This window comes from Ostrea edulis, chromosome 10, assembly GCF_947568905.1.
Source record: "Ostrea edulis chromosome 10, xbOstEdul1.1, whole genome shotgun sequence".
Lineage (NCBI taxonomy): Eukaryota > Metazoa > Mollusca > Bivalvia > Ostreida > Ostreidae > Ostrea > Ostrea edulis.
Window position 1 is genome coordinate 12,109,278 of NC_079173.1, and position 13,299 is coordinate 12,122,576.

General features: G+C 35.1%; 1 protein-coding gene and 1 long non-coding RNA gene across 17 annotated transcripts in view; one reads left to right on the forward strand and one right to left on the reverse strand.

The window, feature by feature from the left end:
- Positions 1–13,299, reverse strand: part of LOC125666818 (beta-1,3-galactosyltransferase 1-like) — a 104,536-nt gene that overhangs the window by 29,267 nt on the left and 61,970 nt on the right. The window contains exon 7 of one of the 16 annotated variants that reach the window (XM_048900114.2): positions 2,844–2,960. The exons of the other annotated variants lie outside the window; for them this stretch is intronic. The gene's annotated coding sequence lies outside the window, so the exon portion shown is untranslated. The remainder of the gene's footprint in view (positions 1–2,843; positions 2,961–13,299) is intronic. 16 annotated transcript variants of the gene reach the window in all.
- Positions 1,152–8,768, forward strand: LOC130050940 (uncharacterized). The gene is made up of 3 exons (XR_008799331.1): positions 1,152–3,152; positions 4,039–4,151; positions 4,331–8,768. It is a non-coding gene; the product is annotated as an uncharacterized LOC130050940 (long non-coding RNA).

Sequence of the window (13,299 nt, forward strand, 5' to 3'; positions counted from 1 at the left end):
GATATCGAATCAATATCGGGTGGGTGGATCCAATATGCTATTGGATTTGTGGCATGTAGTTTTTACATTACCCACCTTTTTTGTGGACAGGCAGGTTGTGTTGTTTAGATAACAGATTAGTTGATTCTCTTATAATTTTATGTGATGTATGTTGGTGGTCAGATTGCATAATACTTACCTAAAGATAATCTTTAGTTGCCAATGATTTTGGCCCCCATATATTTTTATGTTAGTTTTGCTGGGGGGTCAGATTGCATAATACTTATCCAAAGACGTTTACCAATGTTTTCTAGTCTTTTCTGACCCCCATTATTTTGTCAAGTTTCATTTTCGTCATTTTATTAATAAATGACATTTTTTCAATTCAACACTGTGTTACTGGTTCTGCCTGTCATGCCAAAAAACAAGCCTAGTCTACTTGGCAAGGTAAGCTGAGGCTAACGGAACATAAATATCGTTTCTGTAATGGTTGAAGACTAAACTAGGATTGATCTCTCTTCCTGTCGATATCGACGATATCGTGTCGATATCGAATCACGATCGTTTTCAACGTAGTGGTAGAACTGAAATAGAAATGATTCTTCTTTCTGTCGATATCTACGGTATCGTGTCGATATCGAATCATGATCGTTTTTGTAATGGTTGTAGGAGGCCTAAAATGGGTTTGATTTCTCTTCCTGTCGATATTGGGTTCGTTCTATCGTTCTATACAAAAGACGATATCACGTGATTCGAATGTATTATCCGCTGTTTTTGGAACATAAACACGCCTTCAACGTCATGTACTTTAGACAGAGTGTATTCGATTCATACAGTATACATGTATATGTAATTTATTTACCAGTACACTAAATTGTATTTAGTTATCTATACGTGTAGATATCATTATCAGAAATAAGTTGACGATTCTGAATCTGATTTTCTAAACAAATAATTATATTCATATATTCTCATTGTTTACCTTACATGCAAAGTGGAATCCATTAGTATCATATAGACACATTCAACATTTTAACAATTTTATAAACTTTAAAACATTTTATATTTTGTTCTTTTTCATGCAAAATTTCTAGGATTTTAATTTGTTAAAAAAAGGAACAATAACAGCAATAATCCAAATGATTGAAACAAAAACAATAACCCGTATCAAAGGCCTGAGGGGCCACAATGGCGTCGTGCTAAGAAAGCAAAGATTATAATGAAACTATGTACTGTCCAGTTTATCAATGCTTCATCCCTTATTGTATGTACACAGAGTAGATATAGCTTTATATAAATCTCCATGGAGAGTCTTCTACCTGTGAATATTTTGATGCCATTGACTACAGTCACACCTTGTTATTGCAAATTCAACAGGACTGAAATTAAATTTGAGATATCCAAGGATTTGCGATAACAAGGATAACACACACACAAAAAAGAAGTGGTTTGGACTGGCAACTCTATTTACATATTCCCGATAACGAAGATTAGCTGTACATGTATTAAAAACACACATACAGCTTTGAATTCAAGCAATACCAAGAATATTTATCCTTCATACAGGAATAATGCTTCTAATACATCTGTACAGTAGCTCTTTTCACACAAAAATTCAATTACAGATATATTTTTTTACAATTCCATTCATTTCTTCAGAATATTTTTCAAAGGATTATTTATAATATCTAATGTTATTAAATAATGAAGATTTTTGTGATCAACCATTGCTCTCAATTATTCACACATCTTTGCTAGCCAAGGGAGTACTCTACAATCCTTGGCACAGATGTAATTCACAAAGAACTGAAAATTTGTGCATTAAGATATTTAGTGAAAAAGTCAACTGTTGTGAGAACTCTCCTTTTAATAGTTGTAAAGGGCAGCATTGCATGTACTTGTTGATAACATAATAAAAACAAGAAATAAGTTTTAAACCAAAATTTTAATAAGAAATATGTGCAACAATGTAAACAACTATGGACCATTTGTAGTATATATCACTGCTAGCATCTCAAGAGGTGAAAATCTAGTCAGATTAAAAAAAAAAATTTGTTAATTCAGTAACTTTTACCTCCACAAAAACCTTTACTTGAAAGCCTTATAATAATGAATGCTTCCGCGCTTGGTTTGTTTACAATAACATTGTTTATATACCGAGTTGACCAATGATTTGCAAACCTACAGATGCGTTAATACCCTACTGAGAATGCTACAGTCAAATAAACATTACCTACCCTAAAATGTAATGACCATAAATAATCCGCGATATACTATTTCTCAGTTTAAATTTCGCCAACAGCACGCAATGTTTACAAACAAAACCCACGCTATCTTTCGTCTAGACACGCTATCGTTTCAGACATCACGTGACTTTGCAAATGTAGTTCGCATTGAAATTGGAATTTTTATTTGATTTGTTTTTATTTTTTGTGAAAGTTTTTATATGTTAAAGTAAATCAATGTGATAATTTTCATTTGTTTCTCATTAACAACTTTAAAATGTCGTAAATCATTAAACAGTACAGATATTCATACGTCATTACAAAAAGCGCGGGATTTTTCCGCGGAAGCATCGATAGTCTGACACCTTCGGTCGCGTAAACTTTTCAGCTGATTCAGTCGTACACGCTGACTAGATGCCGTTCGAGCAAAGCTCGACGCCATAATAATAAAAAACAACAGAATTTTACTTAAAAGTATGTGCCACATTCCTTCGTACATATTATATGTCTTTGTTGATATACTTTGTCGAGTACATGTAGCCTGTGCTCCCCTTTTACAATTTTTTTCTTTCAAACCTGAGAAAATCAATTAGTAGAGTAATTTGTTAAGAAAACTTAATTTCCTTAAATGCTATTTACCTTTTTCTTCGCGTTATGAGTAAAATCCCAAAGTAAACTGTGTCCTTTTGATATCAATTTCAATAATAGTACAGTGTAATACTCAAACGCCTGAACAATGGTGGATGAACCTTCATCCTAAATGAGGAAGAAATTTACAGGAAATCAGAGAACAGACCACTAAGAGCGCGTTTGATTACAAGCAAACCGAAACCGGATTCGTAAACCGTGTCGTTTGTTTCTGCAAAAACCGGAACCAGATTCGAGAAACCGCGAATCCTGCTCTGAGGCTGGATTTTTTGGTTTCAAGATGGCGGCCGATAAAGTTCCGTAAGTTTTGTCATTTCATTATTGAAGTTTTGTTATTTGTTAATCCTTATAGATTGTTAGATAGTTTGCGTACGTGCAAATGTCAACAACAGAATGCTATTTTGGGACAGTTTTACCTATATAATTACCAAACAGACGGAAAACCAAAGCAAGACGCACATGGTCTAGACGTTCCCTGTAAATACATGTGTACTGGTTATGGAAACGCATTTACACGTTAGCTAGGGTTAACATTCAATAAAAAGAAGAAATAAATCACAGGTCGTTAAAACGGAGTACTCAGAAATGTTAAATTTTTCTGCAATTTTCCTGATTGTCTCTAGGCAAGCCATATAATATAGTCCAACAAGGGCAATTTTCTCTGTTTTTATGGCTTCCCTTCCCCCGTAGCGTGGGTGTTTAAATGCCAGTTTTCCTCCTAAACGAATTAACAAGTCTTCAAACAGTCCTCTACTGATCCGAAAAATAGATCTGAAGTCGTCAACATTATACAAAGGAACAGTTTTTTCAATATAGTCTTCAATTCGTGGTTTGTCCCTCCTTACATCTGTCAGAAAATACGTATAAAGGTCAATTCCTTCATCCTCAAACAAAAACTCGAGCCATGGATAGCATTCTACATTACTGACAGCCATCTTGCTAAAATCCAGTTTCGGTTTGAGCGTTTGATTACAAGCAGTTGGTTTACGAAACCAGATTCAAAAACCGAATCCAGTTTTGTTGTAATCAAACACGCTCTTAATTCTTCTATAAGGTTAAAGTCTCAATATACCTGGCGAATTGCCAATACGAAGCTAAAGTGACCAGGGTTAAAATGTAAATATGTTAAAAGAGTATTTATAGAATTTAAATAATTTCATTGTTATTAATATCTGTATTAATATAGGGAGGTGACCATTCTACATTGATCCAGTGCCTTTTTAGGGGATTCGAAACTGTGACCGTGAGATGTATGAGAGTTTGACTTCTAGGTGGGCAATTCTACTTTCACTTTAAACGGTAAGTTGAAAAATATCTCGAAAAGGAATCAAGGACCCTATTGCAAATTTGGCCTTGTTGGAAAGGTTAGGCATTTTGCTGAAAGTTGATATCTGTCATTATACTGGGAATTTTTTTTTTAATTAGGAGGGGTTAAAAATGGTATATTTTCCTCATTTGTATTGCTTTTTTACTTCCAGGATGGCAGGTGCCTGAGTGTATCCCAAACCCATTTCCAGGCTAGCATCAGATGTCATGATTGATGATAATTTGGAACCTATTCTAACCCGGATCCTCACAAAAGAAGCATTATTAACCTATGTAAACAAAACATGGCACGAGCCTAGTTTACATAACAAAGAATTGCCAGCTCTGTATCTCCCATATACCTCGACAACCGACATTCAAATTTTTGCTGATCATTAGAACTACCTTAATCAAGCATTCTAGACATTAAAATTGGAAAAAAAATTCAGCTCAATTCGTGTCCATGCCCCTTTAAAGGTCGTTTGTCACTTTCCATTCAAAGAAAAATGCGCATTATAAAATCTTGGTTAACATTGCTGGAATCAGAGAACTGTATAATGAATAGTATTTATCAAGATATGCTTGAGAGAATTGAAACATGTCATTGTTCAAAATATAATTGGTTACTTGGGGTTAAAAATGTACTACTTTCATTAGGGTTTGTAGAAGCTTGGTACTATCAAAACATTACAAATAAAAACTAGTTTTAAACATTTGCAAACAAAGAATAACTGATTGTTTCCAACAAGATTGCGATGCTTTTGTTTTTCATCCAATCCCAGTCAAGTATATTCAGTTAACTGCAAAATATAGACTTAGCGAACATCTATTAATGATTGAGAAGGGGAGATTCACTCATCCTCCTTGAGAGCACAGATTATGTAATTTTCGTCATTTGGAGATTGAAGATGAGTACCACTTTATTTTGAAATGATTTCTTTCTGATGAGTATAGGAAATAACATATTACAAAGTAGTATTGGTATAGGCCAACTATGTATATAATCTTCTACAATCATTGCCTACAGGAAATGTCAGTGAATTAAGTACTTTAGGGAAAATCCTAGAGAAAGCTGAAATACTTAGAGACTCCTTAAATCTTAACCAAGATCTTCTTCCTTCTTTTTTTTTATTTGTATTTGTAAGCATTGCTTTTTAGCTCACCTGAGCTGAAAGCTCAAGTGAGCTTTTCTGATCACCCGTACTCCGGCGTCCGTCCGTCCGTCCGTCTGTCCGTCCGTCTGTCTGTCCGTCCGTCTGTCCGTCTGTAAACTTTTCACATTTTCAACTTCTTCTCAACAACCACTGGGCCAATTTCAACCAAAGTTGGCACAAAACATCCTTAGGTAAAGGGAATTCTAAATTGTTAAAATAAAGGGCCAGGCCACCTTCCAAGGGGAGATAATCAAGAAAAGGTAAAAATAGGGTAGGGTCATTAAAAAATCTTCTTCTCAAGAACCACTGGGCCAGAAAAGATGAAATTTATAGATAAGCTTTATTAGGTAGTGCAGATTCTAAATTGTTAAAATCATGGCCCCCGGGGGTCGGATGGGGCCACAATAGGGGGTCAAAGTTTTACATACAAATATATAGGGAAAATCTTTAAAAATCTTCTTCTGAAGAACCACTGAGCCAGAAAAGCTGAGATTTATATGAAAGCTTCCTTATATAATGCAAATTCTAAATTGTTAAAATCATGGCCCCCAGGGGTCGGATGGGGCCACAATAGGGGATCAAAGTTTTACATACAAATATATAGGAAAAATCTTTAAAAATCTTCTTCTGAAGAACCACTGAGCCAGAAAAGCTGAGATTTATATGAAAGCTTCCTTATATAATGCAAATTCTAAATTGTTAAAATCATGGCCCCCAGGGGTCGGATGGGGCCACAATAGGGGATCAAAGTTTTACATACAAATATATAGGGAAAATCTTTAAAAATCTTCTTCTCAAGAACCACTGAGCCAGAAAAGCTGAGATTTATATGAAAGCTTCCTTATATAATACAGATTCTAAATTGTTAAAATCATGGCCCCCAGGGGTCGGATGGGGCCACAATAGGGGGTCAAAGATGTGTTTTATTTTTTTTGTTTTGTTTTTTTTTTGATATAGTGCAGATTCAAGTTCGTTAAAATCATGGACCCCGGGGATTGAATGGGGCCTCAAGGGGGGCATCAAAGTTTTACATACAAATTTATAGGAATAATCTTTTAAAATCTTCTTCTCAAGAACCACTGAACCAGAAAAGCTGAGATTTATATGAAAGCTTCCTGATATAGTGCAGATTATAAATTGCTAAGATCATGGCCCCCGGGGGTCAGATGGGGCCACAATAGGGGGTCAAAGTTTTACATACAAATATATAGAAAAAATCTTTAAAAATCTTCTTCCCAGAACCACTAAGCCAGAAAAGCTGAGATTTATATGAAAGCTTTCTGATATATAGTACAGATTCTAAATTGTTAAAATCCTGGCCCCTGGGGGTCAGATGGGGCCACAATAGGGGATCAAAGTTTTACATACAAATATATATGAAAAATCTTTAAAAATCTTCTTCTCAAGAACCACTAAGCCAGAAAAGCTAATATTTACATGAAAGCTTTCTGACATAGTGCAGATTCAAGTTTGTTCAAATCATGGCCCCTGGGGTAGGATGGGGCTACAAGGGGGGATCAAAGTTTTTCATACAAATATATAGGGACATTCTTTTAGAATCTTCTTCTCAAGAACCACTGAGTCTGAAAAGCTGATATTCAAATGAACAGCTTCCTAACATAGAGCAGAGCTAAGTTTGTTCAAATCATGGCCCCCTGTTGTAGGATGGGGCCACAATAGGGGATCAAAGTTTTACATACAAATATATAGGAATTTTTTTAAAAAAATCTTCTTTTCAAGAACCACTGAGCCAGAAAAGCTGATATTTACATGAAAGCTTTCTGATACAGTGCAGATTCAAGTTTGTTCAAATCATGGCCCCTGGGGGTAGGATGGGGCCACAAGGGGGGATCAAAGTTTTACATACAAATATATAGCAAAAAATCTTCAAATATCTTCTTCTCGTGAACCATTGGGCCAAAGAAGTTCACATTTACAAGAAAATTTTCTGACATAGTGTAGATTCAAGTTTGCGAAAACTATGGCCTCCAGGGGTAGATTGGGGCCATGATAAGGACTACGGTTTTACATGCAAATATATATAGAAAGTCTTCTGATATGGACCAAGGTGACTCAGGTGAGCGATGTGGCCCATGGGCCTCTTGTTTTTGTTTGTTTTTTGTTTTGGTAAGTATATGTAATTCACTCTTGTCATTATATGCTATGTATATTGTGTGGGCTAAATAGTGTGCCTTGGATTTTATATATATGCTATGTAACTAATGGGCATATTACTCATAGTAATAAAGTACCGTAAAACAAAACCTAAACATAAAGACTATACTACATAGTTATACATGTATTTTCACAGCACGAGTGCTTTTTATAATCAAGGTATTTTGATAAATAATTATACGAGCCCCGATATCTATAATAATTTTTTTTTTCTTCAAGGCAAATTCGATCTAGGGCCTGAGAAACGGAGAAGGGGTGTCTTTATTTATTTATTCTTTTTTGGTGAGAACTTGTGACATATGTTTTAGTACATCACAATATAATATAGGGTTTGAACGAAACGTATGTTGACGGTTAACAGTTTTACTTATAATTTTCCGTATTTAGTCCAAAATAACTATTTGATCTATAAGAATTATACTGAATTTCTTTTTCAGCGGCGGTATCTATGACCGGATGTGCTTTTGATCACGTGTTTAGGTACATGTATTAGCAATATCATCACTTTTCATCACAACGAATAAATAATATGCATCAAAATATGTTGATCACATATGCAGCATGTATGTATTCAGTGAAAATCATGAATAGCTTCCATTTACATAAAAATATAACACAATTAAATGATGTCACGTGCTTTGTAAACGGGGAAAGAACGAGATCTATTCATATTCCTAAAGTGAACGTTATCCTGTGTGTTTAGACCTGTCCACTTTGTTTAACTTTCTTCATGAAGTACCATGACGAAAACTGCTTATATGGGATTTAAAATTCAATTGATATTTCGACATTCCTCATGACAAAAAAAAAACAACAAAAAACAAAAAAAAACAAAGGGAACAACTAAAACTAGGAACCATTGTCTGTGGCGTCTATGTATAAAATTTTAACTTTTGTACAGTAGAATTACTTTTATTGACCATGGAAAGGGGGCCGTCTCTAATAGTTGTTTCACCTCATCCTTCAATGTTACTTAAGAAACTAGCTGAACAAGGTCAACATGCGTTCTTTGGCTTGAACTTTACTATCCTGAAGTTTGAGTTCAATGCAGAAACCCGATGTCAATTCATTTGATACGTGGGAAATGTTATTCCTTGTGGAAGTGAAATTTGGGGTTTTCATAAATCACCTGAAATTGAGTGTTTGCCTTTATCAAGCTGTAGATTGGTTGTATTGTGGTTAATGTCCCGCTCAAGAATCTCTCACTCATATGGATGCGTCACTATTGCCGGTGAAGGGCAGCAAAATTTAGGCCTATGATCGGCGCTTACGGCCTTTGAGCAGGGAAAGATCTTTGCTGTGACACGGGGCCTCGCTTTTTGCGATCTCATCCGAAGGACCGCCCCATTACGACAAGCAAGGTTTACTGAGGACCTATTCAAACCCGAATCCCCACGAGACTGGAAAGTTCGGGGAAAATGTTCAAAATGTAATATTCATGTATATGTAATTGTATATTAACTTATATTGCAATATCTCCACATGGAGGAAGTAAAGAATGAATGAACTTATTAATTTGTAAATTTGTAATTTGTAAAATGCAATTAACAAAACTAATTCACAGTTATTTCCCACAGCCAGGCTGTTTTGATATTTAATTTGGAAGACACCAGGGAATGAACTGGCATAATAGATAATTTAAATTTTGAGACACTCAATCAAGAAATTGAAGATGAATTTGATTTCATCTTTCACTGCACTAAATATTGAAATTTAATAGAAGAAATATGTAAATGAGCATCATTACAAATCACTAAGCACATTAAATTAATTCAGTCAATGGGTTCACATCACAAATCTACCCTGGTCGGCCTTGGGGAATACATTCATTATGCTCATATGTCAGGTATAACTGGATTTGTCAAGCTGATTCAATGTCAAACATTTGTTTCCCTTCTCTGTATAGGAATATGGGTATGAAATCTAATGCCTCGTTCGTACGGATGCGCATTAAATCTTATACTTCCCATTCACACGGCGGTAATATTTAATGCGAATTAAATTCCTCGTGTGAACGAGGCATAATTCTATACAAACAAGAGGTCCATAGGCCTTAACGGTCAACTGAGTACTAGTGAAAAGGTATGACGTCGCGCACGGTACTGGTGTTACTTTCATACGTGCATTAGAAAATGTTTCCGCTATGTTTACACATTTGTATATTTTGTGGATTATTAAAGTCTTATACATCAATGGCAAGGAAAATATATAAATAATGATAATAGCTTATATAAAATATAATTTACACGCATTTCATTAGCAATAAATACACGCAGATGTCGTCATTTTTCGTTGTCCCGCGTTACATGAAATACGCATACGCTTTATCCACAGATTAATAAAATGATTGATTTTGTCCCAAATAACGTAAGAATTGGTGTATGATTGTGACGTCCTTATCTAAAAACCATAAACCAATTACTTTAAACATTTAGTTCATAGAATTGATATAGCGACCTTAAAAATGGCAAAGACAGTACCTGTCAGTGGTGTCCCGTGTTTGTAGATAGACTGCAAATGCAAATCATCATGACCAGTAGCACCCTAATACAGGGGGAAGTTGACTATCCTTGTTACATTTATAATGACATGTATCGTAGAGCACAATGTATACCAGTATTATAAAATTCTGAGTATATCCATGAAATAGATTGATTTTATCGGTGTCCAGTGAAATGTCCTTATTCTACAAATACCGCGCTTTTTAAACAATTCTACCATTTTATGTCTTATTTCTAAGCATTATTCCAACGCGAATATTTTAATGAATATAACTTACAGAAAGTACATAAAATTTACTATATAGAATATACAACATTTCATTTTATCCCGCGTCCATTTAGGAAAACGAAAAGATACTTAATGTCCAAATAAATGTCCCATGTGATTTTGTCGCGCAATGACGCGACGTCAATGTACACAACCTACGTCTAGCTAAAACGTAAAATGTTGCTTTTATTATTTTTGAATGATCTAAATTAAAATGATTTTTAAAAATAGTATACAAGGTATTTAAGCTATAGCATGTGTATCTCATAGATATGTTTTGCTCTAGATCTGGTACATATACTTTAATTGACTTTATCAAATGACAATTGTACAGACTACATTTTGTTGCATGTACTACTGTATGTCATCGTCGCAAACCACGGGTTATTGTTTCATTCTATTTCACAAACGTTTGTGAAATAGAATGAAACAATAACCCGTGGTTTGCGACGATGTACTGTATGTATGCATATAAAAATTCAGCTTTGAACAGATACACTTACGGTGTGTAAAACGTTGCAATATTATACAAATCTTGATTTATATACGAAACTCTTTAATCATATTCGATAATCTTGTTATTCATATATGAGAAAATTTTAATTATATTCGATAATCTTAATATTCATATGCGAAAATTTTGATTTATAGTCGATAATCTTGTTATTTATTTACATTTGGTAACCTTGTTATTTATATTCGATAATTATATAAATCTCGATTTATATTCCATAATATTTGATTCGTATTTGATAATGTTGATGTACACATGCTAGATGTACGCATGGATTTAGTCATTATTGATTGTAGGTGAAATGCATAATTTCAAAAATTGATAAAAGAATTAGCTTCATTGACCATGACCTGACCTCGGATATCTTAAATTTAACTAGAGGAGCTACTCTGCTAAAATTAAACTTTAATAAATATACAGCACTACCAGCCGTGAGACATTTGGCCTGAATTGAATAGTTGACCTTGCCCTAATATGCTGAATAAACCCAGTAGCTATGTCGAAGCTTGGGTGGCTGCCCTGTAATCCCCCATAGGCTGCTTAGCTAGCTGGATTAACAAGAGTGATACAAATTTGAATATTTATTAATCGTAATCAGAAACAGGGTGCAAATTTACATATATGGCGGAAAGGGTCGCGTGCAATTTTTTGTGGGGAACTGGGGAAGCGGCCAGTTTGACTACCAACGTAGGGGCAACACAGGGGGCCCTATGTGGACATATGTGCCTGGACCTGAACGGGTGGTCACGTTCTAAGGGGGAAGAGATCTCTGCGCATCTCACCTGTCTCCTGCGTGCTACCTGGTTTAAAGAGCAAGTACAAAGAAAACTGTGGACCCTCCTACAGTTTCCAACATGCACCAGCCTGTAGCATTCCCTAGGAGGTGGATGTGAGCACAGGCACCAGAACGGTGGATATATATAGCGTGTTAGATCTTATGTACCCCCCCCCCCTTCCAATGAATGAAAGATATATACATAAGTCACATATTAAATTAATTGAATGTCAAAATCTTGTTAGAGTATCAGTTACGTGTTGAACAACCTCACTGTTGTATTTAGGACCCAGGTGATCTCTGGCGGGTGTGAGCGATTGCCCCTGGAATATTTCGCCCACTAGCTGCAATAATGTAGCCCAATCCATTTTTTTTTTATTCTGACGTTTTCGGGATAGGGCTACAATTCCATAGAATCTCCGTAATGGTGCAAAATAATTTTATGAATAACCGATAATAAACTCTGTGTATTGGTCCCAAATGTTGTTTACACCAAAAGGAGTACCAACTTTGTGCTCGGGCATGTCTAATAAAGGTGTTTTTCATTAAATATAATGTACAGCATGCAAAATTCTTCGTCTGCTCCGCCATGCTTGTTATCGCGAAATCTCGTAGGTGGATCTAATGAAAAGCCTAAACATTGACAATCAGCGCGAAAATGTAGTTACTCGAGCCACTTCGACAAAGGAAAGAAAATCATATTGTTGCAGAAAGAATTTACACTCTGTTGTTCGGTTTTTAACTTGATATTAAATTCAAACCTTCTCAATACCGACGAAATAGCTTTCGCCTCCATACTTGTCCATTGATGTAAATACCACCTTATATGGCATATGCAAATGACTTGACAACCGGAAGTTGAAACTTCAGTACATCAAACATGGCGCATAAATATGAATCGAGAAACTGGGATTTATCGAAATTGTTGAAAACGGTAGAATAGAGCCTCACAAATCTAAAGTTGCAGGTTGTAAATTTATATATTGACTAAGAAACATAGAATATCATTTTATTTACGTAAAGAAAGTCAGGAAATGTTTAGAATGAGCGCAAATGTTGCGGGAGTGAATCACTCCCGCATTTGCACCATTACGGAGATCCTAAGGAGTTGTAGCCCTCTCCCTAAAAAAAAAAAAAAAAAAAAATCAGAGAGGGCTACATTATTGCAGCTATTCGCCCACATGCGTTGGTACTCCAGAAGAGTAGAGGAAGCCTCTCTCTCTCTCTCTCGCTCTCTCTCTCTCTCTCTCTCTCTCTCTCTCTCTCGTAGAGTAAAATCAAAAAAATTCACATATGAATATCAAGATTTCTCACATATAAATCAAAATTTCCGTCCGCATATAGATATCAAGATTATCGAATACAAATCAAGATTTCCGCATATGAATAACAATATCATTAGATCAAAAGTTCAACATCTGACAATAAAATCTAAAGTCACACGGTTTTCACGAGACCACCCCTTCAAAACTAAATATGATATATATTGAAACTAACCGATTCGCAAGTAAAACATACGAGTATAAATAACACTCTGTATACCTTTTCTACTGTTTATTCAGAAATGAAAGTGAACATTAAAACGTTAAAATGTAATATTATTTGGAAGTTTTTAACTCTCATTTCAACTCACCGTGGTTATTATTATTATTCATTTATAAAGCGCAAAACTACATATACTTTCTATGCGCTGGTTGTTGTTTTTCCCCACTAGAGCGTGATCGATGTAGATCGATGACAGAAACGTACGGGAGT